The 23,608-nt window shown below is 33.8% G+C and overlaps 1 pseudogene; it reads right to left on the bottom strand.

The window, feature by feature from the left end:
• The window catches only part of LOC133702733 (uncharacterized), a 148,720-nt pseudogene that overhangs the window by 24,442 nt on the left and 100,670 nt on the right, over positions 1-23,608 (bottom strand).

Raw genomic sequence — 23,608 nt, 5'->3', positions numbered from 1 at the left:
AGTCTATGTGCGCTGAAGATTTCAGCACCCACTGTAGAACCGGATTCTGATGATGATCTCTGGATCAGCAATGACTCAATTTCATCAATGATTTATGAGTTAGCAGTAGTCTAGGTGCGCTAAAGATTGCAGCGTCAGCCGTTGAAGTGGACTTAAAGGATGTTTTTTTGGTTAGCAGTGACTCAGTTTTTGTCAATGATTTTTGAGTCAGCAGTAGCCTATATACGCTGAAGATTTCGTGGTGGTGTAATTCATTTGAGCACTATTTAATGTTTTACTTGCATAGTAAATCACATAAGGTTTCTTATCTTTTCTTTGTCTCAAGACAGCACCCACGACATAATCACTAGCATCACACAATATTTCAAAAGGTAATGACCAATCAGGAGGTTGAATGACAGGAGCAGAAGTAAGCAAGTTTTTAAGTTTAACAAAGGCTTCTTCATAATGTTTAGTCCATTCAAAAATATTATCCTTTGTTAGAAGGTTACTTAAGGGCTTAGATATTATACTAAAATCTTTGATGAACCTTTTATAAAAACCAGCATGTCCTAAGAATGATATAACATCTTTAACAGATTTTGGTGTTGGCAAGTTAGCAATTAACTCGATTTTAGATTTGTCAACCTCAATTCCTTTCGATGAAACAATGTGACCAAGTACAATGCCGTTTGTTACCATAAAGTGACATTTTCCCAATTCATTATAAGATTCTTCTCTTCACACCTGCTCAAAACCTTTTCTAAGGTAGTCAAACAATCATCAAATGAATCGCCAAAAACAGAAAAATCATCCATAAAAAATTTCAAGAAAATGTTCAACCATATAACTAAATATACTGAGCATGCATCTTTGAAATGTGGCTGGTGCATTACATAATCCAAAAGGCATCTTTCGATATGCAAAAGTACCAAATGGACATGTGAAAGTAGTCTTCTCTTGATCTTCCAATGCAATTTCAATTTGGTTGTAACCTGAATAGCCATCTAGAAAACAATAAAATTCATGACCTGCAACTCTTTCTAGGATTTAATCCATGAAAGGTAAAGGAAAATGATATTTTCTAGTCATTGAATTAAGTTCCCTATAGTCAATGCACATGCGCCAACCAGTAATAGTCCTAGTTAGAATTAACTCATTTTTCTCATTTGTTATCACAGTGACTTCAGACTTTTTGGATACAACTTAGGTAGGACTTACCCATTTGTTGTCAGAAATAGGATAAATGATTCCATTATCTACAAGTTTAATGACTTCATTTTTCACTACTTCTTTCATATTAGGATTAAACCTTCGTTGGATTTCTCTAGACGGTTTAGCATTTTCCTCCAAATAAATCCTATGTGTGCAAATCAAAGGACTAATTCCTTTTATGTCAGCTATGGTCCATCATAATGTATTTTTGTGCATTTTTAGAGTTTTTAATAACTTACCTTCTTGATGTGCATTAAGTTTTGAAGAGCTTATTACTAGAAAAGTTTCATTTTCTCCCAAAAATGAGTATTTGAGATTGAATGGTAACAACTTCAAATCAGGTTTTGGTGGTTGAACACTTGAAGGTATGGACTCAATTGATTGTGGTGGTAATTCCTCAATTTTTGGTCTCTAACTATTTGCCTTTGATTCTTCCTGAAAATAAACCATTTGCAAATCATCAGATTCATCAATCTCGGTTTCACTAGAAGTGGTTTGAAATTGATCATGAACTAATTTTTCAGTAAAGTCCACTTCCTGTAAATCATTATCATCTACAGGTTGCTTGAAAATGTTGAAAATATTCATCTCCAATGTCATGTTTCCAAATGATAGTTTCATCAGTCCATTCCTACAATTAATCAATACATTAGAAGTTGCAAGAAACGGATGTCCTAAAATAACAGGAAATGAATTATATGCTTTAATAGGTTGTGTGTCCAAGACAATAAAATCCACAGGATAAATGAATTTATCAACTTGTACTAACACATCTTCAACTATTCCTCTAGGCACTTTTACATATCTATCAGCAAGTAAGAGAGTTACAGAAGTGGCTTTTAACTCATCTAGATTGAGACTCTGAAAAACTGAATATGGAAGTAAATTCACACTAGCTCCAAGATCAAGTAAAGCTCTTTCAATTTTATATTCTCCAATAAAGCATGAAATTGTAGGACAACCAGGTTCTTCATATTTCAAAGCATTATTGTTCTGAAGAATGGCACTTACTTGTTCGGCTAAAAAGGCTTTCTTTTTCACATGCAGTTTTCTCTTCACGGTGCACAGATCTTTCAAAAATTTAGTATAAGAAGGTACTTGTTTAATAGTATCCAACAAAGGTATATTGATCCTTACCTTCTTGAAAGTTTTAGAGATTTCAGAGTTGTGATTGACTTTCCTTTGTTTGGTCATGGCATGAGGAAATGGAAGTGTTGGCGAAGAATCAGTCTTTTCTTTACAATGTTCATATTCAACCCCTTCCTTACCCTCAAAGATTAACTCATCATCTTTCTCACAAGGTTCAAGAATGGGTTTTTCAATAACCTTACCACTGCGAAGAGTGATGACTGATTTGACTTGATCCATGTATTGGCTTCCAGAACTACTTGCATTTGCATTGTATTGCCCCTTTGGATTTTGTTGTGGTTGAGATGGAAACTTACCTTTCTCTTGAAAACTGAGAGCAGATGTCAATTTTGCAAGAGTATCTTTAAAATCTGTCATGCTTTGAGCAAGTTGAGTGTTGGTTGTCTCTTGCTTTTCAATGAATTCATGCAATGTTTCCTTAAGATTTGTTCTAGGAGGTGGAGCATAAAGAGGTGCATATCCATGAGAATTTTGCAAATTATGGTGTGATTGAAATGGTGGCTGTAAAGTTTATGCATTATTATTATCACTCTTCCAATTGAAATTTGGGTGATTTCTCCAACTAGGGTTGTATGTTTACGAGTATGGGTTATGATTGGGCCTTTGGAAACTGTTTAAAGCATGGGCTTGTTCATGGAGACATTCCTTAAAAGAAGGCAAAGTTGGACAGTCATTGGTTGAATGTTCATTGGTTTCACAGATTTGACACACAATGTCTTAAACAGATTTTAATCGACCACTATTTTTTAATTCTAGTGCCTCGACTTTTCTAGCTAAAGATGCAAACTTGGCTTAGAGGTCATGATCTTCCCTGAGGTTGTACATACCTCCACTAGATGTATGAGGTTAGGTTTTACTTGATGCCTCATAAGTGCCTGTAGTGTCCTAATTTTGAGCATTTTCAGCTAGCAAGTCTAGGTACTCCATTGCTTCATTAGGGTCTTCATCCTCAAAAATTCCATTACATGTCAACTCAACTATTTGCCTATCTCTAGGAGTTAACCCTTCATAAAAATGTGAAACCAATCTCCATGTTTCAAAACAATGATGAGGGCAAGTATTAAGCAAGTCTCGATATCTATCCCAACATTGGTAAAATGTTTCTCCTGGTTTTTTAGTGAAAGTGATGATTTGTCTTTTGAAAGAAAATTCTGTGAGATGGAATAAACTTCTTTAAAAATTGTTGTTGCATTTCATCTCAAGCACGAATAGATCTAGGTCACAAATTTTGTAACCATGTTTTAGCTTTATCTTTTAATGAAAAAGGAAAAAGCTTTAACCTGATGGTGTTCATGCTACAATTTGAGTCATTATAGGTGTTACAGACCTCCTCAAATTCCCTTAAATGCAAGTATGGATTTTCTAAATCTAAGCCATGAAAAGAAGGTAAAAGTTGAATAATGTCTGGCTTAAAATTAAAATGAGATGCATCAGAGGGGAAAACTATGAATGAGGGTGCACTTGTTCTTGTAGGATTCATGTGGTCTCTAAGTGTTCTCACTCGGTTATTCTCATTATTCTCATTATGAAGTGACTGATTATCTTCTTCGGCCATATTTTCTGAAAATAATGAGGATACCCTACAAAGTCTACCATTTAATGTACGTGACCAAACTCTCATGCACGTGTAGGAAGAGAATAAAAGGAAGAAAAGAAAAAAAAACATGATTCATTAGTTATCTCATTCAAATAATGTTAATACTTGTAAATGTTGTCAGGCATTCATGATTATAACTTATATTAACAACAAATCAAGTTCCTTTCATAGCACAGGTGTCGGTATACCATACAGTTTGGGCTATGAAAGTGCCAAGTATTTGTTGTACCAAGGGTTATACAACAAAAATCTAGATTAACCATTTAACAAGCAAAGTATTAAAAGTGAACAAGATAACAAATATAAAACATGTTAGTATTAAACATTAAAGTCCATGTTGAGTTTACACTATACTTATTCTTACACCATCAGTGTAACCTTTTCACCTTGACATAATAAACTTAGCTAAATATAATGAAGAAGAGAAACATAAATAAACAAGATAAGAACATAAATAAGATATAAGTTAACTAAGTAAAGGAAAGGAAATGAAAAGCATAAACAAGAGATTAATATAAACAAAACTTAAGCATTACAAAGAGAGAGAGCAAGAGCATGATCTTGATCTGCAAACCAAGATGCCTAAATACATGGCAAATGCCTCCTTTTATAGGCAAAAATTTGGAACTATTGATTTGTTGATTTATTGTTGAATCGTTGGCCACATCTTAACTTGGTAACAATCCTTATCTTCTTGTCAGCCAAAAACATCATTGATAACATCATAATTTGAATAGACTTAAATCATGAAAGTTCTAGGAAATTGTCTCAGCTTTCCAGGAAAAAACATTGAGGTCATTTGGACTTCTAGAACTCAAGATATGGGTTGAACACTAAACAGTGTCTAGGCTGCAGGACAGATTCGGACTTCTCCATTGTTGCCACAATTTGGACTTGAAAATGGCCTTTTAAAATCTTGGACTCTCATGAAAGTTTTAGGCCTATGTCTTAGCTTTCCATCCATATAAGGCAGACCTAAATCCAAGATTTACAACTCCAGATATAACCCGATGACCGAACAGTGTTCCAGTTTGGACTGAACCAACATCTCTTTTCTAAGTTTGGCCCTCTCTTTGTCCTTTCAATTTCAGTATTTAAACTCATCAATCAATCCTTTCATTTATAAAACATGTTTTAGTTGAGTTATTGATACTTCAAGTGCAAAATCATGATATAAAACCTTGATAAAAATGCACTTTTAAGTACTAATCATTCAACATCAGTCGTAGAACTGGGTTCCGTTGATGATTTCTAGGTCGGCAGTGACTCAATTTCGTCAACGGTTTCTGAGTCAGGAGTAGTCTATGTGCACTGAAGATTTGAGCGTCCGCCGTAAAACTAGGTTTCATTGATGATTTCTGGGTCGGTAGCGACTCAGGTTTTGTCAATTATTTTTGAGTCAACACTAGTTTATGAGCGATAAAGATTTTAGCATCAACCATAGAACTAGGTTTCGTTGATGATTTCTATGTCGGTAGTGATGTAGTTTTTGTTAATGATTTTTGAGTCAGTAATTGTCTATGTGCGCTGAAGATTTGAGCGTCAGCCATAGAACTGGGTTCCGTTGATGATTTATGGGTCAGCAGCGACTCAGTTTCGTCAACGATTTCTTAGGTCGAAGTAGTCTATGTGCGCTGAAGATTTTAGCGTCAGCTGTAAAACTAGGTTTCATGGATGATTTATGGGTCCGCAGGGACCCAGATTTCATCAACAGTTTATGAGTCAGTAGTAGTCTATGTGCTTAGAAGAATAAAATATAGAAGTTTTGGGAAAGTCTTGACGGGTCAACTTTCAAATTACGTTCGGCAATCGAGTAGGTGTTCGAAACCTCTTTGTATCAATTTGAATAAGAGTTTAGTGATTTTAAGCTAAATTGACCAAAAAAAATTTGAATTATAGTTCTTATAAATTGAGTTTCTATGACCTTTATAGGTTGTTAAGGGAGTGAAATCATGAAAGAATGATGAAGAAAAGTGATAGGTGAGAAGCCTGCAAGAGCCGCCATAAGGAGAATTAAATGGGAAGTTATGCATTTATGATATTATCCATTAATTGTGCTGTAAATCTATGTGTGATTATGTGAATAATGATTTTGATTGAGTTGAAGTATTGAAATAATAAAATATTGAGTAATTGACATCACCATATGCCTAAGATCCTATTCTAAGATTGAAAGAGAGCCCTTTTCTGATCTGATGATCCTCTCTAAAATGGTGAAATTGCAAAATTATAGAGAATTGTAAATTTCATGGAATTGTGTAAAATTGATAGGAGTTAAAGGAATCATGAAATTGTTTATAATTTAGTTGATTTTTTTGTGTAGTAAATGATTCAAAAATACGGATGAAAAACGTAAATAAAACTATAATGAATGTTACGATGAATAAGGAGTATGTTGTTATGTGAAAATGATATTAATGGAAAAACTTTTCAATACAGGGGAGACTATTAAGGTGATTCAGTGTTCAAGTAGAGCAGCTCTGTTACAGCCCGGCTGTACGACTTGATTAATGTTAAAAGATCCCAACATATTCTCTTAATTTGAGAGTAAATGTTTTTAAAAAATCTACAAAAAATTCGGTAGAGTTTCGTTTGTATTTAGGACATCCCAAGTTATCGACTACTATCAATTTATTCAATCAACTCATCATCACAAGGTCCCATAATTCTGGACCTTATATCAATCATTATAATTCAACACCTCGTACAATCCACACAATATATATATATATATATATATATATATATATATATATATATATATATATATATATATATATATCCTACGAGTAAGTTCAATATGAACATATCCCACATATTATATCATAAAATTTAAAAGAAAAAGGAATACTAACATGCAAAGAAAGCATTACAACATAATAAATATTCTTAAACATTTCAAAATGGTTAATTACAAGATAACTAAAGTACTACATGTTAAGCTGAACTTTTATAAATACATCAAGGTTTATACAAAAGCATACTACATAAACGCGTTAATTCCTTTTTGTTTAAGTTAAATATTTACATAAGTTTGACAAAGAAGAGTCCTAAACTAATGATCTCCCTGGATATTTGATGGACCTGTTACATAAATAAACATACCATTATATTGATAAAAGAAATAAATATTTGCTCATGTAATTTATATGAATGAAGTATTAATTTTCCATCGGATTTATAGGAACTCTAACAGACAACTTATATTTTGCTTGTAAATCTTTTAAATTCAATTAACACTCATTTGCATATTCTTAATTTGAATACTCTTATTTACTTGCATGAACCGGGTGACCTTGCAAAGTCTAATCTTGTGATTCATTTCCTAGCAATCCTATCACGGATGCCATTAGCCGAAGTTAATCTTGTAATTCGTCTCCCGGCAATCCTATCACGGATGTCATTAGCCGAAGCTAATCTTGTAAATACGCTAGACTTTATTTACATCGAACACAATATTTATTGTAATTGCATTCACCAGAAGAATTTTAAATTGTATAAGTGCAAAAAGGAGGGAAATCACGCACCTGCTTTGCTTGTCTCGTGACCTCCTAACAGAAGATCCAATCTTGGTTGCTCCTCCTGAATCACAAGAAAGTTTCTATGCATGTTCATTTCCTCATAATAACAAATATACATATATCAGGTATATTTTCAAAGTTAGCATGTCAATGTGCAAGTGTTCATATGACTCAATTCTTTTATATTCTTACATATAATATTCACGTAAAAGTTTATTGTTGCTGTCTAACTTTGAATTGTTACTGTCCAACTATTGTTGTTTGAACTATTACTGTCCAATGGTTGATGTCCAACCGTTGCTGTCTAGACATTGAACTGTTACTGTCCAACGGTTGCTGTCCAACCGTTACTGTTTGAACTGTTACTGTCCAACCGTTGCTGTCCAACCGTTGCTATCTAGACATTGAACTGTTATTGTCTAACTGTTGTTGTCCAACCATTGTTGTTTGAACTGTTATTATCCAATGGTTGTTGTCCAACAGTTGTTGTCTGAACACTCATTAGATTTTTAACTATATCTACAGTTCTAGAACTCCATTTTAAGTGAGATTGATCTTATTGGAAAGCTCAGACACGAGGCTACAAGTTCTCTGAAGGAAGGAGAACCCAGTTCTACCTCCAAGATAGTCAAAATTGCTCATCAACCCATCAGTCCTACTGCCCTACAGAATTAGTCACGACTCAGTCTCGGTTGGTAACCCATAACTAGAGTTCTACATCTCTAAATTGAGCAAGACTAGTTTCCTTGGTTAGCTAACATCCAAATCTACAATTTGTATGAAGGAACTCGATCCTAATTCCCTCATCCTCCTACCTGAAATCTTACCGAAAATCAGGAGACAAGTCTGTCAAAATTCGTCTCTCCATTCCCTTCACACAATACTTTCATAAACTACATACCACACATGAATTAACTTAATTTTAAAAATAAGTATTTTTTTCCCCAATTCATGTCTAAGAACCCTAACCTATAATTCAATATCAAGGCATCAATTCATTATCAAATTTGAAATGAATTTTTTAAGATCATGTTTAGAACACCTTACCCAGTACGAATTAAGATTTTGATTTTCAACTAGTTGAAGATTTTCAACTCCCTCCTTTCTTTTCTTTTTGTTCAATTTCTTGTTAATCCCTTGCTCACAAGTGTTTATCCCATTTATAAACCTTTAATCTTGGATGGGTTCTTGAAGTTTTAGTGTTTCTCTCTTTTGATTTTTCAAGAACGGGTATAAAACTCCCTATCTTTCTCCTTATGGTTCCTGTAGATTTTTGGTGAGGAGAGATTATTTATACTCTATATTTTCCCTTATTTGCATTTAGGCTCCATTTCCTTTAAGTGTATTATTCTCTTCAATTAAATCCAACCCTCAACATTACCGACTTATTATAATGTCTCGAATTATTTTGCCCGAAAATTATATTCAAAATTTTTTGAATTCCTGTCTTTTATTTAACCATACGCATGAATTTCCTCACTTTTATTTCTCATGTAGTTAGTTTTCAATTTAAGCAACCTTTATTTATTTATTTTTTCGAGGTTTACATTCTCCCCTCCTAATAGAAATTTCATCCTTGAAATTTGAGTAATGTACCTGAGTTTATAAACAAGTCGGGGAATTTTCGTCTCATTTCTGATTCTCTCTCCCATGTCTCTTCCTCGATTTGTGAGCTTCGCCATAAGACTCTTATGATGGGAAATTTCTTATTACAAAGTTCTTTCTCACCCCAATTGAGAATCTTTATAGGTCTCACCTCAAGTGTTAAGTCTTCTTTTACCTCCACTAGCACTTGAGGTAACACTCTCGAAGGGTCTACATCAACTTTTCGCAACAAAGAAACATGGAATACATTGTGAACTTCGGCTAATTGGGAGGGCAAGTTTATTTCATATGCTACAGGTCCGATACGTTTTCAGATTTCAAATGGTCCGATGAACCTCAAAGTTAACTCCCCCTTCATGTTGAATCTCAACATGTGCTTCCATGGAGCTACCTTCAAGAATACTTTATCTCCATGACAAAATTCAAGTGGTCTTCTTCTAATATTTGCATACTTCTTCTTTCTATCCTAAGCCACCTTCATTCAATCCTTGATAATCCTCACTTTTTCAGTAGTGATTTGTATTAATTCTGCCCCATACAACTTTATGTCCCCAACTTCTTCCCAGCACAAAGGTGTCCTACACTTTCTGCCATAAAGAGATTCAAATGGGGTCATTCCAATTGTTGACTGATAACTGTTGTTATACGTGAATTCTACTAGTGGCAGGTGCTCCTCCTAGTTTCCACCAAATTCCAAAGCACATGCCCTTAGTAAATCCTCTAAAATCTAAATAACTCTTTTAGATTGGCCATCGGTCTGCGGATGAAAGGCAGTACTGATACTCAAATTTTTTCCCAAGACATGTTGTATGCTCGGCTAGAGACGTGAAGTAAATCTTGGGTCTCGGTCTAAAACAATTGATATTGGAACTCTATGAAGCCTCACAACTTCGTTCACATATATTTTGGCCAACTTGTCAACTGGATCTATCATCTTTACTGGTAGGAAAAAGGCAGACTTAGTTAGTCGATCCATAATGACCCAGATTGCATCATTTCCCCTCTTTCCTCTAGGTAGTCCTGACACAAAGTCCATTGTGATCATCTACCACTTCCACTCAGGGACTGGTAATGGTTGTAATATCCTTGCCGGTTTTTGGAGTTCTACCTTTACTTGCTAGCAAATACTACATTTTGTCACATAGCCAGCCACTTCTTTTCTCATATTTGGCCACCAGTAGTATTGTTTTAAATCCTGGTACATCTTAGTACTACCTAGATGTACAGTGAACTTAGACTTGTGGGCCTCTTGTAGTAACTTTTGTTTAAGGGCTTTGTTGTCAGGCACATACATACATCGCATCAACATCACTATTCCATCATCACCATTCGAAAAAGAGTTTCACCCCCCGATTCTAGTTTGATTCTTACTTTTGACACTTCATCATCAAGCTGTTGTGCCTCTAATATTTGCTCTCGATATCCTGACTTCACCCTTAATTGAGCTATTAAGGATCCTTTCGAACTCACATTTAATATTGCCCCCAATCTCTTTAGCTCACTCATGGTTTTCTCATTCCAAATCACTGGTCCACCCCTAATTACCTTGTCTTTACGGTTGAGAGCATCCGCGACTACATTCGCTTTTCCTAGATGATAATCTATAATACAATCGTAATCTTTAATTAATTTTATCCATCTCTATTGTCACATGTTCAACTCCTTCTGTGACATCAGTTATTTAAGGCTCTTATGATCCATGAAAATTTGAACCTGGGATCCGTATAAGTAGTGCCTCCATACTCGTAAGGCAAAAACTACTGCTGCCAATTCTATGTCATGAACTGGGTAGTTGATTTCATAAGTCTTCAGTTGTCTCGATGCATAGGCAACTACTTTTCCATGTTGCATTAGGACACAACCCAGTCCTTTTCTTGAGGCATCATTGTAAACTATAAAGCCTTCTGTTCTAGATGGAAGGATTAGTACGGGGGCGGTAGTAAGCCTTCTTTTCAATTCTTGAAAGCTCTCATCGCACTCCTTTAACCACTCCCATCTTATGTTCTTCCTGGTGAGCCGTGTCAATGGAGTTGCTATTGTTGAAAACCCTTCGATAAACCTTCTATAATACCCTGCCAATCCGAGAAAACTATGAATTTCAGTTATCGTAGTAGGCCTTTCCCATCTTAGAACTGCTTCCACCTTCTGAGGATCCATAAAAATGCCTTCTAAAGCCACTACATGCCATAAAAAGGTAACTTCTTTTAACCAGAAGTCACATTTATCCAACTTGGCATATAGCTGGCAGCTCCTCAAAGTTTGTAATGTCTGTCTTAGGTGTTGTGCATGCTCCTCATAGGATTTGGAGTAAACCAAGATGGCATCGATGAATACGACAACAAACTTATCAAGGTATGGTTGAAATACTCGGTTCATTAAATCCATAAAAAGTGCTGGAGCATTAGCTAATCCAAAGGGTAGCACTAAGAACTCAAAGTGTCCGTAGCGAGTTCTGAAGGCAATTTTCGACACATCTTGCCCTTTGATTCGCATCTGGTAGTATCCTGATCTAAAATCAATCTTTGAGAATACTTTAGCACCCTTCAACTGATCAAACAAATCATCTATCCACGGAAGCAGATATCTGTTCTTTACCGTCACTTTATTCAACTGACAGTAATCTATGCAAGGCCTCAACATTCCATCTTTCTTCTTCACAAATAATACGGGTGCCCCCTAAGGTGAGTTTCTTGGTCATATGAACCCTTTGTCTAAGAGCTCCTGCAATTGAATTTTCAACTCATCCAATTCTTTTGGGGCCATTCTATACAGTGGTTGGGCTATAGGAGACACCTCAGGCAATATGTCGATGGTGACTTCAACTTCTTTTTCTGGGGTAGTCCTGGCAATTCTTCCAGAAATACGTCTGGAAATTCCCTCACAATTGGAATGTCAAACAGTCCTATTTTACCCTTTTTCAAATTTATCACATAGGCAAGGTATGTTGTACAACCTTTCTTTAGCAGTTTTCTTGCTTCCATAACCGAGATTATATTTGTAAAGTTGGAAATTCTCTCCCCCTTAAAGACCATTGTTTCACATTTAGCTCCTTGGAAGGTTACTGTTTTTGTAAAGCAGTCTAAACGAGCCTTATTTTTTCCCAACCAATTCATACCTAGAATTATATCAAAATCACTTAATTCTAGGGGTATTAAATATGCTTCTAGTTCACACCCATTAATGTTAATTCCCACCCCTTTGAATACAACATTTGTTTCCATAGTTTCACCCAAAGGTGTCCCAATAATAAATCCTTTTTCTACCCTTTTTGTTTCCTTACTCAATTTGGTTACATTTTTATTTGCTATAAAGGAGTGAGTGGCACCAGAATCAAACAAAACATGCATTTGATAGTCATTCATTTGTAGCATACCTGCCACCACATCTGATATTGCTCTGACATCCTCCTAGATCATATGGAAAACCCTCCCTTGATCCCTTTCATTTTGCACTCTAGGTCGACCCTTATTTGAGTTAGCTCCTAACTGAGTCGACCTTCCCAATCTATTTACTACGATGGATTGCTGATGTAAACCCCGGGGAAAAATAAAGGTTATTTGGATTGCAAACTAACTACATGAGAAATAAAAGTGAAGAAATTCATGCATATGGTTAAATAAAAACGAGAATTCAGAAAATTTGGATATAAGTTTCTGAATGAAATATTTCGAGACATTATAAATCAACCCAAAAATGTTGAGGGTTGGATTAAATTAAAGAAAATAAACTAAACTAAAAGTTGTGGGGTGAAATTATAAGAAATGAAAAGAGGTATAACTTAATTATAAGAAGAAAAAAAACGATGTAGAGGCCTAAATGCAAATAAGAAAAATTATAGGGCATAAATACTCATATTCTCATCAAAATCTACAGAAATCATAAGGAAAGAAAAGAGGGAGTTTTTGTATTCATTCTTGCAAAATCAAGAGAGAAACACCAAAATTTCAAGAAAACTATCCAAGATTAAGGGTTTATAGATGGAATAAACACTTGTGGGCAAGAGATTAACAAGGAAATTGAACAAGAAGAGAAGATGGAGGGCTGACTATCATTAGAGAAGAAAGGAGGGAGTTGAAAAATCTTCAACTAGTTGAAGATCAAAACCTTAATTCATACCGGGTAAGGTGTTCTAAACATGATCTTATAAGTCATTTCAAAATCGATAATGAATTGATGCCTTGAGGTGAATTATAGATTAGGGTTCTTAGACTTGAATTGGGGAAAAAGTATTTATTTTTAAAATTAAGTTAATTTATGTGTGGTATGTGATTGGGGACGTGAAACCATGATAATTTACCTAGAAAATGTAGTTTGGGAAAGTTATGTGTGAAGGGAAGGGGGGTGACGACTCTGGACAGACTCATGTCCTGACTTTCAGTAAGATTTCAGATAGGAGAATGAGGGAATTAGAACTAGGTTCTTCTTAATTCATAGAACTTGTAGCCTCATGTCTTAGATTTCCAACGAGACTAATCTCGCTTGAATCGGAGTTCTATAACTCCAGATATAGTTAAAAATCTGAGGAGAGGTCAGACAGTAACAGTTGGACAGTAACAGTGCAAGTGTTTGTTGATGAGCAATTTTGACTATCTTAGAAGCAGAACTGGGTTCTTCTTCACCATAGAACTTGTAGCCTTATGTCTTATCTTTTCAACGAAACTAATCTCGCTTGAATCGGAGTTCTATAACTCCAGATATAGTTAAATATCTGAGAAGAGGTCAAACAGTAACAGTTCAAAAACGAGACAGTAACAGTCCAAGTGTTTATTGATGAGCAATTTTGACTATCTTAGAGGCAGAACTGGGTTCTTCTTAATTCATAAAACTTGTAGCCTCATGTCTTAGCTTTCTAACGAGATTAATCTCGTTTGAATCGAAGTTCTATAACTCCAGATATAGTTAAAAATATAAGGAGAGGTCAGACAGTAATAGTTAAAAAATGAGACAATAACAGTTGGACAGTAACAATCCAAGTGTTTGTTGATGAGCAATTTTGACTATCTTAATGGCAGAACTGGGTTCTCCTTAATTCATATAACTTGTAGCCTCATATCTTAGCTTTCCAACGAAACTAATCTCGCTTGAATCAGAGTTCTATAACTCCAGATATAGTTAAAAATCTAAGGAGAGGTCAGACAGTAACAGTTCAAAAACGAGACAGTAATAGTCCAAGTGTTTATTAATGAGCAATTTTGACTATATTAGAGGCAGAACTGGGTTCTTCTTAATTCATAGAACTTGTAGCCTCATGTTTTAGCTTTCCAATGAGACTAATCTCGCTTGAATCGGAGTTCTATAACTCCAGATATAGTTAAAAATATAAGGAGAGGTCAGACAGTAATAGTTAAAAAACGAGACAGTAACAGTTTGACAGTAGCAGTCCAAATATAAATAAAGGAATGATAATTAGGGTTGAACAGAAAATGACAATATTAATGGGTGAAATGAGAAAAACGTAAAATATTAAGAAATGACTGAAAAAAAAGACTTATTGGTTGTTGATATGGTTATTATAAAACATATCCTTGAGTGAGGAAAATTTATGAAATAAACCTGTGATTTGCAGGAGGGGCCACAAGCGTGGTGCAACAGCAGCAGCAGGAGAGCACGAGTAGAGCTTATATTGCAGGTAGGTGATCCGTACCTATACTTTCTAGTTAAACTCTATAATTTAATATGTTATTGATGTGAGATGTGAATTATCGAATGATTGTGCATCAAAAGTATCATTAAGTCTTTTATTTTACATATGTATTTATTGTTTTTATTTGGGGTTTTTATAATAAATGATGTGCTTTTTAGTAATGAAGTTTCTTTTAATGTTTCAATAGGTTTTTTGAGCTTAAATGAATTATTTCAGAAAATTCAATGTCGGAATTCGGAACAAAGAATTGAAGAGAAATTTAGTTGAAGATTGAAGCAAATCTTGGTTCAAATAAGTGCTCCAAATTTGCCCCAAAAATCAATTCTATGAAAAGATTATCATATGATCTATTTCAAGCCCAAACTTGCCTTATGTTATGTGCAAACTTCAACCATCATACACTCAAGGTTTCAATGTCAATCTTAGCCCAAATTATAGAAACATTTGTATCCTTATTTGATGCTTAAATTCAGCCCCAAATCAGCCTCAAATCAGCCTCCAAATCAGCCCAAGCACAATCCATGATCTTACATGTCCACACAACAAATAACATTTGATTTATTTTGGGTAATTCATTGATCCAAGAGGGCATGCACATGGATGGAAGCTGGAGGGGACATTGTCACATTATTTTAGGTCAAAAAGAAGAAAGAGACAGCTCATAAAGGAGGAAGAAAAACGTGCACCAAAGTGTTCTCCAAGTTGGCCTGATTTGATTTTCCAGAACACCTTTCGGTATTTGTCCCATAACTTTTGACTCAGATGTCCAAATGAGTTGTTCTTTATATGGAAAGCTAACAGAATTGCCTATAAATATGTCTCTATTAGCCATCTCCAGAAGAGGCTTCTAAGAGGGTCGAATTTCTGTTCAAAGTTAGAGTCAGATTTGTGTTAGAATTTTTACTGAAATTGTGTTGTGATCTTCTTTGTAGATTTCGGTTCTTTAGTTTGTAAAACTTATTATTTTAGTTTGATTCAAGTTATTTCATGTTTATTAAAGTGTTCTTATATATAATCATGGTTGGCTAATCTCTTTCTTGGATCCAAATCAAGGATGATGGTGGTTAAGGTGAGTTCTTTAAGATATGAATGAATATCTTAATGTTTATCTTCTCATTTTCTTAATGAATGTTTTATTATTGCAAAGAAATTTTAAAAATCATTTAGGTAATGTTATAATCTTTAATTTTTATGCACAAACCTTAGTTTTGGTATAGAGATGGCTTGATTCAATGTCTTACTTAATATGAAAGTACTTGTTTATTCTTAAGCAATAATCAATCTTCATCTTTTTAAACTTCATTGTAATATCTTCCGATCTAATATCACCATCGTTGATATTAGGTTGAGTTATCTTATATATGTTGAAGGAATCACCAATACATCACCATTAAAATTGATTTGGACCAAGACTTATTTTTTCTTGTCATTTAAAATCTAGTTACACTTTTTCATCTTTGAAAACAAACCCATCAACTATTTTCAACCAAGTTATTGTTAATTTAATTTCTTTTGAGTTTTTTTGTTACCTAGCTTAATTTCCAGATCTAGCTCTCTGTGGATATGACCTCGATCTTACCGAGTTAATTGCTACATCGTACACTCGTGCACTTGCAAGTTAAAACAAGCCGAACATAAAAAGCGGTCAAGCACCAAACAATGGATATTAGAAGAAAGGAGGAAGAGTTTGCGTAATGATGCCGATATTTTGGATAGTATTATGAATGTATGTGTATTCAAGGTGAACGGTTGTTATGTGAATTGCCAAGTGATGAAATTATCGTTGACAAAGAAATATGAGAAGTGTGATTTGGGGCGTGAACTAGCATACATTTAGTGTATGTTAGGATCTCGGGTAAGGGGATCAGCTTGCATCGACTCCTACGGGGTGATGATGATAAGAGTGAAATTGATATCGGTAATGTGTTAAGTGGAAATAATCATGGGTGGTTTTATGAGATCTTGAATGGAGGTTGATAATGGAAGAGGAAGTGGTTTTTAATAGTTGAAGGAGAAAAAGTCCCTAATGAAAACCAAAAGGGAGAAGTGAATAAAATATGAATGCATGTTTGCCTTTTTAAATTGCTCGATATTTGTATTGCTATATTATTGTGATATTCATATTTCAATAGTATGTATTTTGTTTTCAGGACCATCACATGCACGACAAAAGTAGATTCTAGCTTAGGTTCACTTTTTGTAATTTAGGTTCTAGGGAGTGTACCCTTGTATTTGATAATATTACAACTTTTATTTAACTCAATTTGTATAATTGATGTTTAAACTTGAATAGATGAATTTAATTATGTAGTTTGTTTAACTATATTCCATGTATGCATGTTTATATCTTGATCCATCCATAATGATAATTGTTGTACAATGTATATCATAAACATTGTGGTTGATATGAATGATGATGTTTGTGGGATTGAGACCTAGGATGATTGGGTTAAATTGAGTTAGGAGATGTGGAATATTAAAAGTGTAAACAAGTCGTATGTCGATAACTTGGGACCTCCCGATATAGGGGAGACTTCGTCAAAATTTCAGTAGACCTTAATACAAATACTATGTGTATATATATTAGTCACTCTATTTATCAGTTAACATGAGATCGTTGCTTTATCCCAGATATGGGGATGTTACAGTTGATGACTCTAACTTTGTTGCCTATGTCTCTAAGGTTGTTCAATGTTTAAATGGGGGATTCCCTTTTAAAGTTAACATTTTCCCCACAATGATGACATTCTCTTCCCAATTACTAGTAGGTTTTCCACTTATTACCTTCTCTTTGCCTTATATAGCATCGTCCAGGAGAAACCAAACAACTCCCGGGGTGTCTTTGTTAACACTGAGCACATCGAGGGTAGACAATTTCCTTTTGATCATTAGGCCCCCTCGCAGCTATAGCCCTGGAGCAGGTCTGACCACTTCCCGACTTCCCACTGATATCCCGTCGGAAGCTAGTTGATGTCCCCCTTTTCTTTTTGAATTAGAGGAACTGTTCGCCTTTACCTTTCTTTGGAAGCGGTGGCCTGCCTAAAATTCCATATCCTTTCGTTTTCCTACACCCCCGACTCTGTTGGCCTTCTTCCATAGCCTCCAAGGCCTGTGCTGCTTCAATCAGTTCCCTTACTGTCTTGAATTGTAAAGCAATCAACCCCTGCTTCAATTCTTGTCTGAAGCCATCCCTTGACTTTTCTATCATATGTTGTTCTGATGGGACCTAATGTGGTGCGAATAGTGAGAGGTCATGAAATCGTCTCTCATACTCGAGTACTAACATTCCCTCTTATCTCAAGGCTAGGAATTCCTGTTCCTTTATCTTTGGATGATATTTGGAGTAATATTGATTCTCAAACTCTGTCTTGAAATCATCTCATGATAGGTTTTCTGTAACCCTCCTCAACTGAACTGTCTCCCACCAAGTCATAGCACCGTCTCATAGTAATTGAGTAGCACAATTTACCCGCAAATCATGTGGTATCTTAATTTGAATCATTGTTTTCTCCACCTTTCTAATCCACCTTTATGCCACTTTAGCATCATGTTCACTTGAGTAGGGTTCACAACCCATTTCTCTCATACTTTTCACCAACCGAACTAGATGTACCACATTATTAGTAGTTGTAGCTGCTTCTGAAATGGTTGGTATGATGTGTGCAAGTGGGGGTGCTGGCACAGGAGTGGCAGCATTAGTCATACCTTCCATTACTGCTTTGACTAGCTGGGCCAGGAGCATCGGATCAACATAAGAAACAGATGGCTCTACAGGTGTAGTCTGAGGGGGCTCCTCTACTCGTTCCCTAGGGCTGACATGGTCGGCCGAACATCCCAAGTTTGCCTTGGTGCCTGTTTAATTTGAAGCCTCGTTCATTCTTCATGCCTTGCTTGAGTTGATACTACTAGTGCATGAGAAGCAGTATCTTCCAAAGGGCTCTCTTCTTGCCCCTCGGAAAAGTCCATATCTTTGTTCCCCCTCCCTGCAGTGGTTAGATCTGTTCTAATCTCTTGGCGGGTACGTACCATCCTGCAATAAATTAATGAACATCAACAACCTCTTTTAAATTTTTCCCAAGACCCATACCAAGGCTCTAATACCAACTGTAACAGCCCGGCTGTACGACTTGATCAATGTTAAAAGATCCCAACACATTCTCTTAATTTGAGGGTAATTTTTTTAAAAAAAATCTACTAAAAATTCAGCAAAGTTTCGTTTGTATTTAGGACATCCCAAGTTATAATTCCGGACCTTATATCAATCATCATAATTCAACACCTCATACAATCCACACAATATATATATATATATATATATATATATATATATATATATATATCCTACGAGTAAGTTCAATATGAACATAACCCACATATCATATCATAAAATTTAAAAGAAAAAGGAATAATAACATCCAAAGAAAGCATTACAACATAATAAGTGTTCTTAAACATTTCAAAATGGTTAATTACAAGATAACTAAAGTACTACATACTAAGCTGAACTTTTATAAATACATCAAGGTTTATACAAAAGCATACTACATAAATGCGTTAATTCCTTTTTGTTTAAGTTAAATATTTACATAAGTTTCACAAAGTAGAGTCCTAAACTAATGATCTTCCTGGATATTTGATGGACATGTTACATAAATAAACATACCATTATATTGATAAAAGAAATATATATTTGCTCATGTAATGTATATGAATGAAGTATTAATTTTTCATCGGATTCATAGGAATTCTAACAGACAATTTATATTTTGCTTGTAAATCTTTTAAACCCAATTAACACTCATTTGCATATTCTTAATTTGAATACTCTTATTTACTTGCATGAACCGGGTGACCTTGCAAAGTCTAATCTTGTGATTCATTTCCCGGTAATCCTATCACGGATGCCATTAGCCGAAGCTAATCTTGTAATTCGTCTCCCGACAATCCTATCACGAAAGTCATTAACCGAAGCTAATCTTGTAAATACGTTAGACTTTATTTACATCGAACACAATATTTATTGTAATTGCATTCACCATAAGAATTTTAAATTGTATAAGTGTAAAAAGGAGGGAAAATCACGCACCTGCTCCGCTTATCTCGTGACCTCCCCTAACAGAAGATCCAATCTTGGTTGCTCCTCCTGAATCATAAGAAAGTTTCTATGCATGTTCATTTCCTCGTAATAACAAACATACATATATCATGTATATTTTCAAAGTTAGTATCTCAATGTGCAAGTGTTCGTATGACTCAATTCTTTTATATTCTTACATATAATATTCACATGAAAGTCTACTGTTATTGTCTAACTTTAAATTGTTACTGTCCAACTATTGTTGTTTGAACTGTTATTGTCCAACGGTTGCTGTCCAACTGTTGCTGTCTAGACATTAAACTATTACTGTCCAACGGTTGCTGTTTGAACTGTTACTGTCCAACGGTTGCTGTTCAACCGTTGCTATCTAGATATTGAACTATTATTGTCCAACCATTGTTGTTTGAACTATTACTATCCAATGGTTGTTGTCCAACCGTTGCTGTTTGAACTGTTACTATTCAACGGTTGTTATCCAACTGTTGCTGTCTGAACATTTATTAGATTTTTAATTATATCTACGGTTCTAGAACTCCATTTAAGTGAGATTGATCTAATTGGAAAGCTCAGACACAAGGCTACAAATTCTCTGAAGGAAGGAGAACCTAGTTCTGCCTCCAAGATAGTCAAAATTGCTCATCAACCCATCAGTCCTACTGCCCTACAGAATTAGTCACGACTCAGTCTCGGTTGGTAACCCATAATTGGAGTTCTACATCTCCAAATTGAGCAATACTAGTTTCCTTGGTTAGCTAACATCCAAATCTACAATTTGTATGAAGGAACTCGATCCTAATTCCCTCATCCTCCTACCTGAAATGTCACCGAAAATCAGGAGACAAGTCTGTCAAAATTCATCTCCCCATTCCCTTCACACAATACTTTCATAAACTACATACCACACATGAATTAATTTAATTTTAACAATAAGTATTTCCCCCCCCCCAATTCATGTCTAAGAACCCTAACCTATAATTCAATATCAATGCATTAATTCATTATCGAATTTGAAATGATTTTTTTTAAGATCATGTTTAGAACACCTTACCCGGTACGAATTAAGATTTTGACCTTCAACTAGTTGAAGATTTTCAACTCCATCCTTTCTTTTCTTCTTATTCAATTTTTTGTTAATCCCTTGCTCACAAGTGTTTATCCCATCTATAAACCCTTAATCTTGGATGGGTTCTTGAAGTTTTAGTGTTTCTCTCTCTTGATTTTTTAAGAACAGGTATAAAACTCCCTATTTTCTCTCCTTATGGTTTCTGCAGATTTTTGGTGAGGAGAGAGTATTTAAACTATATATTTTCCTTTATTTGTATCTAGGCCCCATTTCCTTTAAGTGTATAATAAACTACCAGCTTATTATAATGTCTCGAATTATTTTGCCCGGAAATTATATTCAAATTTTTTTGAATTCCTGTCTTTTATTTAATCATACGCATGAATTTCCTCATTTTTATTTCTCATGTAGTTAGTTTTCAATTTAAGCAACCTTTATTTTTTTTTCCAGGGTTTACAAGCTTATAGTCAAGCTGCAAGTAGGTACTCGGTGCCTTATAGAAACTCTTCTTTAAAAGCTTCATTACTTTTATTGTGGAAATTAGTTGATCTATAAAAGCGTGGATAATGACATGGTTAGTAGACAAAGAAAGAGAGAGATACATGATGTTAAGATTGATTGGGAACCATGATGGGTTGAGCGGATTATTGGCTTTCAAATAAGAATGCTGGATTGATTGGCAATCAAGATGGGTTAATCGGATTATTGGTTTTCGAATGGAAATGCCAGATAAATTGGCAATAAAGATGGATTGACCGGATTATTGGCTTTCGAATAGGAACGCTAAAATATTTGATAACCAAGATGGGTTGTCCAAATTAATGGGTATCCAAAATGGATTACCAGAGTAATTGGTGATTAAGAAAGAATATTGAAGTGTTGGTTTCCATACGGGAATACTAGAATCACTAGATTTGTAGTGAACCTCAAGAGATTATTTGGAAAATGAGTGAGTAAACGAAATGAGAAGATCATATTATTATAAAAGTGGAATAAAGTATCGTTTAGATGAAAATTATTAATGTTTTGACAATTTATAACTTGAAAATTAAATAATGTTATTAGTTTTTGTTACATTTCAGGAGATTTATAGGCTCCTCACAAATAGCTAATAATTGTTATTTTGGATTAAATTTAAGAAATATGAATTAACATGATGTATAATCTAGCTTTTTGGGTTTTAATTATATATATATATATATATTATTTTTTTATGTAATTAATTTCCCAAAACTTGTAAAATGAAAGTTGTAAATGTATGTTATGCATGATATTGCATTTTGTGTAGAAACAATGTAACTAGTTTATTTTGTATAACGTAGTGTCGACTTTATTATATTAATAATTATTGATAATGTGAATATTAATAGTTTTTAGTGGTATTATGGATTGATGAGATATAATAAAAGGAATAATATATAGTGAGTTTAACATCCAGAATGATTGGACTAGAAATAGATGATGAGTTTGCATGAATACATGGTTTAGAAGTGTTATTAATTTTACTTGATTGATGTCTAATACTTGAGACATTTAAAATACAAAGAAAATTATGTTCAAATTTTAAAAGAAATAATGTTAATTTGATGTAATACCTAAAGATAGAAATCGATCAAGTCTTAAAAATAAGATCCTGATATAAGTTGGTCAATTGTTTTGTAAAAAAAAATTGTACTGCTTGCAAATTTATTATAAAAAATTTATACCAAAAAGTTGGGGATGTTATATTTTTTATGTAATTAAAAAAATGACCAAACATACTCTTTTTTAATCAATACAGGTCATCAAATTAAAAAATGTTTCTGAATTTAGCAAATAAATTATGAGCTAAGAATTTAATTATATTAGCATATTTTTTAGGCTAAAAAGTCATTTTCTTCAAATTCAAAATGTTTAAGTTCTTTTGTAATTGAATAAGAACTTAATAACTAATTATTTTTAATACTATCAATTATTTGGTACATTTTTTAAAAAAATCTCAATTATATTTGACGTATAATAGATGAAATTTCTAACATTTGCTGCTATATCATTTAGTAAAAAGAAAAAAAACATGTGTACCAATTATACATTAGCTTTTGTTTAGCTTTTGTGTAAGAAAAAAAATATAATTACTTTAATTAAAGCATGGTAAAATTAAACAAAATTTACATGGAATTAAAGAATCTGAAGACTATTTTTATTTTTATATACAACTAAAATAAAAAATCACTTAAAAAGAAGTATTTGAAAATATGATAGCAATTATAATTGAAAGTGTTTTTTATTCAGTAATATATTAAAATAAATTTTTTTATTTTTTAAAAATTATTTTTGATATCAACACATCAAAATAATATATAAACATAAAAAAATTAATTTTAAACAAAAAAAAATTTAAATATAAAAAAATACAATTCCAACCACTTTCTAAACTTCATGACAATTTCGCTTGGCAACAAAATTCAAATCCATATATATAAAAGGGGTAAAACAACTTTCCTATCTCATTTTAGGTGATCGGTAGTGGAAAACCTTAAAAAGTCCCCATTGTGGATTTTATCTCCATTAAATCCTTATCTCTGTATTTAGTCCCAAAAGTATTCAAAACCTTTTAAAATTAGTTTTTTTTTTCATTTGAACTCTCTCACAAGGAAGTAGCGTTTGGAAAAAAAAAAAACAATTTCGCTTTTGCATTGGTCTCAATTTGATAAACAAGCTAATTTGACAAAAAAAAAAAAACGAATCCAATGATATA

Source organism: Populus nigra, chromosome 9, assembly GCF_951802175.1.
Source record: "Populus nigra chromosome 9, ddPopNigr1.1, whole genome shotgun sequence".
Lineage (NCBI taxonomy): Eukaryota > Viridiplantae > Streptophyta > Magnoliopsida > Malpighiales > Salicaceae > Populus > Populus nigra.
This window is presented reverse-complemented; position numbering and strand designations above follow the sequence as displayed.